This window comes from Drosophila simulans, chromosome 2R (assembly GCF_016746395.2).
Source record: "Drosophila simulans strain w501 chromosome 2R, Prin_Dsim_3.1, whole genome shotgun sequence".
NCBI lineage: Eukaryota > Metazoa > Arthropoda > Insecta > Diptera > Drosophilidae > Drosophila > Drosophila simulans.
In genome coordinates this window covers 700616-710685 of record NC_052521.2, presented here as the reverse complement: position 1 = coordinate 710685, position 10070 = coordinate 700616, and the positions used below count along the sequence as shown (strand labels likewise).

The 10070-nt window shown below is 39.3% G+C and overlaps 1 long non-coding RNA gene across 4 annotated transcripts; it reads right to left on the bottom strand.

Annotated features, from left to right (window-relative positions):
• Positions 1–6007: 6007 nt before the first annotated feature.
• On the bottom strand, positions 6008–9818 carry LOC120284414. Of its 4 annotated transcripts, XR_005543654.2 has the most exons (4): positions 9428–9812; positions 8412–8593; positions 8276–8352; positions 6010–8128 (listed from the first exon to the last, which is right to left on the bottom strand). It is a non-coding gene; the product is annotated as an uncharacterized LOC120284414 (long non-coding RNA). The 4 variants fall into 4 exon arrangements; XR_006541573.1 differs by having other exon boundaries at positions 6008–8352; positions 9254–9818; XR_005543655.2 differs by having other exon boundaries at positions 6008–8352; positions 8805–9817.
• Positions 9819–10070: the final 252 nt, after the last annotated feature.

Genomic DNA, 10070 nt, shown 5'->3' with positions numbered 1-10070 from the left:
AATCGCGTCTTAACCCAGCCTACCTATGAGCCCTTCGGTGCGACTGTATATATATTAGAGATCCCAAACATGGTTAGAACGGGTACAACTAAGGTTGGGTCTCGTAATGGAGTCTGCGTGTTCCTGATCCTGGTCGAATTCCGACTTCTGGTTAACGTTATTAAATGACCCTTTTGGGCAGCTGCCAAAATTCCAGATGTATCCACTACCTAGCAACGCGGTTAAGATTAATGTAGCTCGAGCTTTGCTGTCATACGGTTAAGGTATCCGCCAGTTGGGCGCAAGCCTGTCGTATGAATACTATAAGCGAAATAATGCGCAACGCTCTTTGATCAGTGTTTTTGCAATGTTCACAATCGTAGACAATAGACCAGCATACTTGCATTACTTCCTAAGCTTTCACAAAGAATCGCACTCTTTTCGTAGCTAATTCTTGCTGATCGTGATTTCGCTGCGTTTTGTCGCATTCGCGGATTCGCCTACCGTCTGTTAACAAAGTACTAAAATTTTAACCAAGCCATTTTACTTTCAAAATCCGTTTGATTCCCACGGTCTCCTACAACCACTGTCTAATTAGTAGTTCTTAACGTCGCGAATTGGACAGAAAATAATTTGACGAATATCTTTCGTATGATACGTTCCAACTTGTTATCCTAGCATAACAGGAATCCTCCAACACATAACAGGAATTTCTCAACCTTTTTCGCACTCTAGACTTAAGAAAGGGGGGACAAAATTTTGCATTTATATTTTTCAGAAATTTACTTTGCGCTAAATTCCGGCGAAAAACATCCTGGTTAACTTTGTACTCAACGGGTCTATACCGCAGATTAGAAGTGGCGGCATTCTGATCGTCAACTCTTTATTTATTACTTCTCAGTTTATCGCGAAACACCGCTAACTGGTCCGATTTATTTAAATTCCATGCAGGTTCTTTAAGTACTGATTCGTTTTTTAACGACCGAAACTGCGATCCGTGAACAACCATATTAAATCCAAACAGAGCACGGGGAACATTGCAAGAATTAATTTACTGAGTTTTAAAACGAGCAGCTTATTGAATGTATGTGGTGATCCCATTCTGTGTGTACTGTTTTCAAGTACGCTCGAATAGCTACTATAATTGACCTATTAACGCGATCTGCCACATTGGATTGCGGCGAATAAATGGACGAATTCATATGCCATACCACATATGAAGTCAAAAAAGCGTGAAGCTCTGAACTTGTGAGCTATTATCGCCATGATTCGGGAACTCCAAACATAAAGAATATTTCATTCTGCAAAAATGCAACACTTTTGAAGTAAACTTTATCAAAGGGCACAATCAATGATATATTTGAGAAAAGATCTACCACTATAAATAATCCAACATGTCCTTGCTTAGTCCAGGCAAAAGGCCCTAATATGTCAACGTACATCCGTTAGAAAGGACGCTTCGATTCCGCTGCCTGACCCATCGTTTTACAGATCTCACATCTACTAATATATTCGCGCACTTGGCGAACCATTCCGAGCCAATAAAAATGTCTGCGTATAAGATCCAGTGTTTTCGCAATAACTACATGCACTGATACAACTACATTATTCGGTCAGAGTTCTTGGAACCCATAGCTTCCACGATTTCACGTTCAGAACTTTTCTCGTCCGAATATATACAAACTTTCTTGGTTTTCTGTAATTTTTGATTCAGATCTGCATATTCCTTTTCCTGAAAACATTCTAAGGATTCTAAGTCAATATCCGGTCCATATGATTCAATCACCGCGATTTCTTTACAATAGATACGCGATAACGCGTATCATGGTCCTTACCCTTCCGATGACGAATTGTAAACGTATATCCCTGTAATTGCATAGCCCACCTAGCTAACCATCCTTTAAGATTACTCTGCTTCATGAGCCAAGCTAAACGTGCAAGATCGGTTACAACTTCGAATACGAACCTTTCCTGGCTTCACCTCATTTAAAAACTCCAAGCACTATTTGACTTCTAAATCACACCTTAAAATTAAATTAGTTCGACCTAGGCCTTGGCGGTCAAATTACGGAAATTGTTCTATAGCTTTCTGCAACTGCATCTTTTGTGTTTCCGTTAATGTCTAGCGATGCTTATCCGACTCTACTAATTCCTCTGGGTTTTTCTGGGTCGAAATAAGACCTGGGGCTTATTTGAATTCTTTCCAAAAGTCTACTCCCAATATTAGTCGTTTATTCAGTGATGGAATAACAAATAACTTTAACTTTTCATGTACCCTAGAACAGGATGCGCCTTTCCGTCTGCTGTTCTCACTCGTGAAGCGACTTGTCAACTTGTGCTCATTCTAACGCTAATGAATACCGTAGGCCACTTATGCTGACTCCCGTCTGTAATAAGCCCAATTCACAAAATTCTTAAAACGATACCTACTCGTAAAACCTGTAGTCTGTTCCTTAGTTTACCAGGTAGACACTAATTGTTTACAGGTATCATGGACAATTCCCAGAATAGTTTCAAACGCTTTCTAGATCTCCCCTTCCTGCGAGTGCAGTTCTCTCCCGAAAATATTATTTTTCTTTATTGTTGGCTTCACACCTGTAACAAAAGAAAGTCTTCCCTTCTTCTACACATATATCCCAACTGAGTCATTGCTTATCACAAGACCAGCATTGGAAAACTTTAACTTGAGCTTATGGCGTCAACCATTCTCGTCTGCGGATCTCCGTTGCTCTCAGGGTCTTCAGCGTCTATCGCTATAATATTCCGTCGACCTCCTGTAGTTCCCAAAATGTTTTTGTAGACCGCTTGTGGACCACTTGTAGACCGCCTGTTGACTGCATCGCCTTTCAGATGCTCTCTTATTTGAACTTAATGAGGTGTGTTATTGAAGAGATTGGAACATTTAAAAGTTCATGTCGAATCTCAGGTAGAAGGTTCCTTATCAGAATATCTTATAACTGGTTCTCTTCCACCGGTCTTACCATCTTTGACGCAAGACCCATGATTTCGTCGTACAAAGCTTCAAAGGATTCGCCATGTTTCTGCTTTCTCTCCCTGATGATTTCTAAAATATCAGAATCGTTTTGGTAATCTTTATACTGATACTGTAAGGCATTACAAAAGGCCGTACATTTAATTGTCTTGACGTCTTTCCATTCGTAAGCTTTACCTACTAACAGGATGTGTAAGTTCCTACATAAAACGTCAAAAGCCGAATTTAAGCAATCAACATTGAGAATATTTATACGATAAATAATCTCCTCAACAGTTACTCCTTTACATGATCCATCAAATTTTACATTCCAGCTATAGATGAGTTGGGAAAGCCGTTCGGGATTCAACCTACTCTGGTTCATCTGTAGTGTTCGGTCTAAATTTGCTCAACTATTTCTACTTTCATTAGAAACTCCCATAAAGATATTTGGGTGACTATTACCGGAGTCTGCATATATATTCTGTACCTACCTAAAATCTGTAGCTTTAGCCTCCATTACTTCTTCTGGTAACTTTAAATTCTCCATTTGTTCGACTGTTTCAAGTCGACTGATTTCCATGGGATTGCCATGCTCCTGCGTTGCCTTTGTTGGGCTGTCGACCTCTTTGGACTAACCTTAAGGTTTAATCGCTTTCTACCGATGAGAGTTCCCTTCCAAGGGATATCCCGTCTGACAGTTGTTTGGGTAACGCTTCTTGTTCTATGTTTCTTATAGTAGCTGTGATACTGGATTGTGGCGCTCTTGCCTGCGGCATTAAACTGTAACCAAAGTCTGTGCCTCCAGTTTCCGGATTGCACCTAAGCTATTCGTCTTTTTTGTATTGGGTTGCACCTCCGTCTCGTGCAGTGCCTTCAGAAGCATGTCCTCCCGACTCCTCTAAATATTCTTTTGGACTGTCATTGCGAAGGTCTTCCTTCGCTGGCTGCTCCGGGGAGTCCGGTTATCAGAATATTATTATTTACGTTTATTTCTCTTGTAACTGCCAGCCTTGTGGTCTGGCAGAGGAATTAATAAAAATATGTTTTACGACGCCTAGTCGGAGTTGACGAGCTGCCGCTCTTTATTCTGGAAAATGCAAATTCAAACTGAAACTTAAAATGATTCTTAAAGCTAACAAAGACTCGCAGCGGCCACGCAAATATGCTGTGTTTGCGGGCTGCGCACGGGCTTCCGGACCAATGCTGGGTCAGCACTTTGATATTATGTGTCATACACTGAGCCAACTGTTCTAGTTCGTTGGCTTGTGTTAACTACTCCCCCTTCAAGATTGCGGCCGTCCTCGGCTGGTCCTAGCTACTAGTTTATTTGCATCGCAGATCTCCGCGCTCCGAAGAACCGGTCCCCAGGTCTGCTTTTCCACACACAAGGGAGTGAGTTTATTGCCAAGCCTTCTACTAGTTTTGACCAATACCTTTTCGCCCACTTCGAAGACTCTGTTTTGTCGAAATGCATTCTCTCTAGACCTTAGCGCGTCTTGGGCACTCTTAATTTTGTCAGCAATCCGTTCTTCTTGTGTGTCGTCCGTGGATTCTTGTATTGCGTCGACTGGCCCCTTATCGCAGACTAGGGTAAAGAGGCGCTGGGCTCTGAAAGCGAATGCCGAATGCCGTACGAACTGCTGACCCTTGCTCTGTCCCGGCTGGTCCCTCCAGACGCATGTTCGGTTTTCACAAGCGCTTCGTGATATCGCCCGGTTTACGCCGTAGTCCCTTCTGCAAGACGCCTAGTAAAAGTCGAACGTTCCACCCTAGCCTTTTATCAACTTGAAACTAACGTACCTTGATGGGATTGCTCGGCGGCCTCGTTTTCGTTGTCCCCCTCTCTCATCGTCCTGGACGTCCTAGACGCGTTAAGCCCACGTCTGCTCTAATTGGTCAAGCTGGTACCATGCCTCCTCGGCTGTTACGAACGCTTCGGGCAATTGCTCAGCTTACGTAACGCAATCTCCGAACTTCCCAATCCCGCTAAGCACTTTCGCGGCTGTAGGTCCCTTGTTGCCCTCGGCCTGTAGTTTACCTTAGAACGTTATTCTATGATGGGTCTAGTCACATGGTCCGAAGTCCAGCTAAGTACCCTTGTTCTCAACAACAAGCAGACACTATCTGTTCTTCTGTTGACTTGCTATATTCGCTACGTCTCACCATCGCTCTCCAAATTCTCCTTTCAATTTTACAAAACTCTCTGTTGACCTAATAAGCTTTTTTATTAGCGAATGGTTTAGAATGGAATAGTCGACTTCTCTGACTTTCAGAAACCGGTTACTCAGATAGTGGGAACGCGAAATTTCATAAATTCTCTGGGATATCGATAGATATTGGGGAATGAAATGAGAACAAATTTAAAAATTTACACGTCTAATAAAATTTTGGAAAAATATACAACAATTTTTCAAAAATGTGGGCGTGGCTTTATGTGGTTTATGGGCGTTAGGGAGCACGTGGCATACCGTTTTTTGGAAACGTTTTTTGAAATTTACAAAACTAATAAAATTATGAAAAAATATCCATACATTTTTCAAACATGTGGACGTAGCAGTTTTGGGCGGTATTAGGCGTTAGAGTGAGCGTGGCAAAAATTTTTATCAATAAAATTTTACAAGACTAATAAAAATGTGAAAAAATATTACCAATTTTTTCAAAAGTGTGGGCGTGGGACTTAGTTTGGGTGCTGCAACATGGCGTTCATAAGGACAGACGGACATGGCTAGATAGACTCGGCTATTGATCCTGATCAAGAATATCTGTACTTTATATGGTCGGAAACACTTCCTTCTCCCTGTTACATACCCTTAAACGAATCTAGTACACCCTTTTACTCTACGAGTAACGACAATTTTTCAAAAATGTGGGCGTGTTAGTTTTGGCGATTTTAGGGCGTTAGAGTGGGCGTGGCAAAAAGTTTTTTGGAAAATCGATAGAAATTTACAAAAGTAATTAAATTATGAAAACATATCCAACAATTTTTCAAAAATGTGGTCGTGGCAGTTTCGGCGGTCGATAGAAATTTAAGCAAAAAATAAAAATATGGAAAAATGACCAACAATTTTTCAAAAATGTGGGAGTGGCAGGATTGGCGGTTTTAGGGAGTTAGAGTTGGGGTGCAAAAAGTTTTTTGGCAAATCTATAGAAACTCACAAGAATAATACAATGTGACTGTTTGTGCTATGTTGAGTGACATTGTGCATAAACATAAAATCCTGGATTGCTTGCTGCAAATTGGTTTCGTTGAAATGGGAAATTTTTAGTCTCTTAACTAACGATTGATTGATATTTTTAGCCTCACCATTCGCCTGAGGCCAATATGGAGGAATGCCATTCGTGTTACAGTATTGTTCGAAAATCTTACTTATATATATATATATTGTGTCCCGTTATCAGTCCGCAGATATTTTGGGAAACCTAAGCGGGAAAATATTTCTTTCATCGCCCCGATTATTGATTTCGATGATATTGTCTGTAAAAATGTTATCTCCATATACCTGAAAAAATAGTCGATAAACACAAGGAGGTATTTTCCGTTTGGAAGTGGACCTAATAGATAACTATCTATGGAATTCCAAGGGCTTGTTGGAAAAACTGTTCTTAGCATTGGGGCTGGACGTGGCGGTTGAGAAACGAACATGCAAATCTTGCATGTTTTCACAACATTTTTAGCATCTCGATCGATGTGGCGACTCACCCGGGTGCAGTGCACTTCATGAGCTAATTCTAAAACTCTATTGCGCAGTCCTTTTGGGATGATTAACCGTGTGCCACTCAATAAAATTTAACCATGCATTGAAAGTTCGAAACGAAATGGGTAGAAGCTGAAAGATGTGCCAGCTTGCCAGTAATTTTCATCCAAACAGGTCATTTCGTCCATGATTTCATCATCTGCAGCGTGCGATTTCCGATATGTTCAATGATGTAGGGACAGTGTACTCAATATCCCGAAATACATTAAGTGCAGTTATCTGCCAGCTAGAATTTGTTTATGGAAAGAGATGTTTTCCTTACCCGCTTTGTAGATGACCTTGTATTTAAGAGCTTGTAGGCGTAACAGCCATCGTTCATTTCGAGCTGGAGGTTTTGAAGTTTTAAAAATGGTTTCCAACGACTTGTGGTCAGTCACCAATTTGAATTCTAGTCCGGCTAAATAAAAACTAAACTTTTCAACTGCTCACAGGCTTTCTTTCTCGGTCTGAGAGTACCGTTTTTCTACGTCTGATTGGCAGCGTCTTGCAAACAATCTTTTGATCGCCGGTGGTATAGAATTTCCTAACGCAACTGGAGTGTCGTCTGCTATTAGGCGTGTTCTATTGTTTGGATCGAAGTATGATAAGGTCGGAATTTTCGCCAAATGGAGCTTTAGGTCGGGTAACCTCCTTGTTTTTTGAGTCTCTGAATGAAGGAATCGTTGCCACCTTTTCGATCTACTTTAATGCCTTTGTCTGAAAAATGTGCACCAAGAATTTAACTTGCTGTGTTTTCCAAACACATTTTTCGTCATTCAAGGTTACATTGTTTACTTAAAGAACATCTTTGACGCAAGCCTCATGTCTATGCAAATTCTGATGTCGCCAGTCTATTTGAATACTATAATCATAGGTGATATCCACGGTATATGACCTATTACTGGCTCAATAAATTCAAGACCCACAGCTTCTTCCAAATTTGCTTACTTTGTCCTCAAATGCAACTGTTATATTGCTTGCTGAATCGGTTTGTTGGTTGCATCGATTGATAATTTTACCGCCTGTCCCTTCCACTTTGGAAACGGCGTCACATTTTTCATTTTCTTTACTTCGAGTCCTAAACGTAAGACATTTAATTTGACTGCCGTTAATTTTTTCCAATAGTGATTGTGTTCCGTTTTTTTATTACAAAAAATGAAGCAAGCACCAATTTAAACCAATTGATATGGGAGCTTCAAAAACGCAAATTACGTGCAGCAATTCTTGTGTAGCATAGCCTCTAAAACTATGTTGTTCTGCACTTGAGAGTACTTGCTGCATTTTTGGTTTTTGGCTGGACATGCCGAACTATTGCTCCAAAGATCTATTTGAATTCATATGCCCTGTTGAGATTGTCCTTACTCCTTCGGTTTCTGGGTCCTTTATCGTTTCAGATCGCATCATTTCCGACGGTTTATTAATTTCCTCATCGACTTTATGCCTGTCAATTATATCATTTGTGAAAGGGTGTATTCTTTTTCTAATAATATAATATAATAGATATCTTCGATTTCTGCTTTAATAACTCCAAAATCACATTTCGGTAATTGATGCCGCAGCCTTAAGACAAACTTTGCGAACGTCTCACCTTCTGTGGGGCCAAAACTCCTAAACAAATGCCTCTCAAAACTGGAATTTTGCTTTGGCGAGAAATATCCATTTAGCCTATCAACAAGTACGTAAAGTGTAAATATATATTTTTTATAAGTGATATCTTCTATTACAGCGTCAGGTAATGAGAATGCCGCAGTTTGAAACTATGGTTCCACAAGATGAAGAAGTTTACTTCTTTACCACTGTGGGGATTTCCTCGACTATGAGATAAATTTCAAAAGCAAAAGAGACTTGTCGATAGTATCATAAAGAAAAGGCTGTATTACACTCTCCGTCATGGTCGTTGATATAGCTGGAATTGGACAAAATATGATTGTTATTTAGTAGACTGACACTGCCTTAGTCAGATCACAGTAACAAAAAAAAATATGGAATTTCCACGGTAATTTATTAAGAAAAAAATATAATCTTTATTCAATTCTTATTCGTAGAGCGAAAGAATTAAATCTAAGTGTATATTGCGAGGCGAACGCTTAGCAAACCCTTGGCTGACACTTATTTACTTCATTATGTATTTAGCGTTCTTATGGAATACTTGAATTTATGACTTATATCCTAAGGCATTCTATGATTTGGTGTATGGCTGTTGCTATTTAGTAATGTATGTGTGTGTGTGTAAGTAAATGTAGTCAAGTGTTATACTATGGCACATATGCTACAATATATATATTTTCGCATATACGTGTGTGTATACTTTGTTTCGGTATGTTCTCTTGGTACTGCCTCTGACTAAAAGTCAGCTATATTTATCTCAAATTTGGTGCTATTTGTACTAACAAATTCTCTTAAGCCAATCGAATTCGAATATCTTCTTACGCTCTTTTCAAATTTGGTGCTCGTTGGTACTGCCAAATTCTCCTAATTCATGTTATTTTCTAACGCTCTTCCACACACATTATTTCTCTGCGGATCCGAATTCTTCATACGCTCTTTTCAAATTTGGTTAACTCACTGATGCAGTTGTTGTTCTTGTTTATTCTTTAACCGATCAAACAAAGATAAGGGTAAGGAGAATAACGGAACTGGTGTGCGAAAAATCTGTTTTCATGTGCAAAGCTGCATTTGTTTGCACCACTTAGATCTCTTATTTTTTCCAACAGTATTATTTTTTTTTATTACAATTTACCTCGCCTCCAATGTATTAACCCGCTAGAAGGTAGGTATACAAAACAGTGGTGATTTTCATCGATACTTTATTTCAATTTATTATATGACCTATATGTTGAACATCCACTCCGTATGGTGATTCGCTTCCTACTGGCGATCAGCGTCATTGCCATCCGGGAGTTGAACCGGTTCCCGCAGGTACCATTTAAAAAATAATTGCTTTGCATTGCCTGGACGTTATTATTATTAAAATATAGCTTAGAAATAGTATTAGCCGAATCTATGTACACAATATCACATAATAAATTAAAAAAAATACTTTATAATAGAATATTTGCACTTCGTGCCTTTTGCAATAAACAGTTTTCATTTTTTTTATTTATTTTATAAAGTTTTATTTTCTACTACGTATTATTCTTATGAAATATTAATTTTCTTTTGGAAAATTTATGCTTTAAAATACAGTAGTTAAATTAATATTTTCTTTTGTTTTGCTGTAATTATTTATGTAAATATGTAAATTCGTTTCTTGGATCAGAATGGATTTCGGCCCGAAAATCGTCTTCAGAGTGCAAAACCAATGTATGGCCGTTACGCATCTTGTTATTCTAATGTCTTTGGTTAGTAGAAATTTGTGAATTACTGGCGGCTCCGTGACCTGC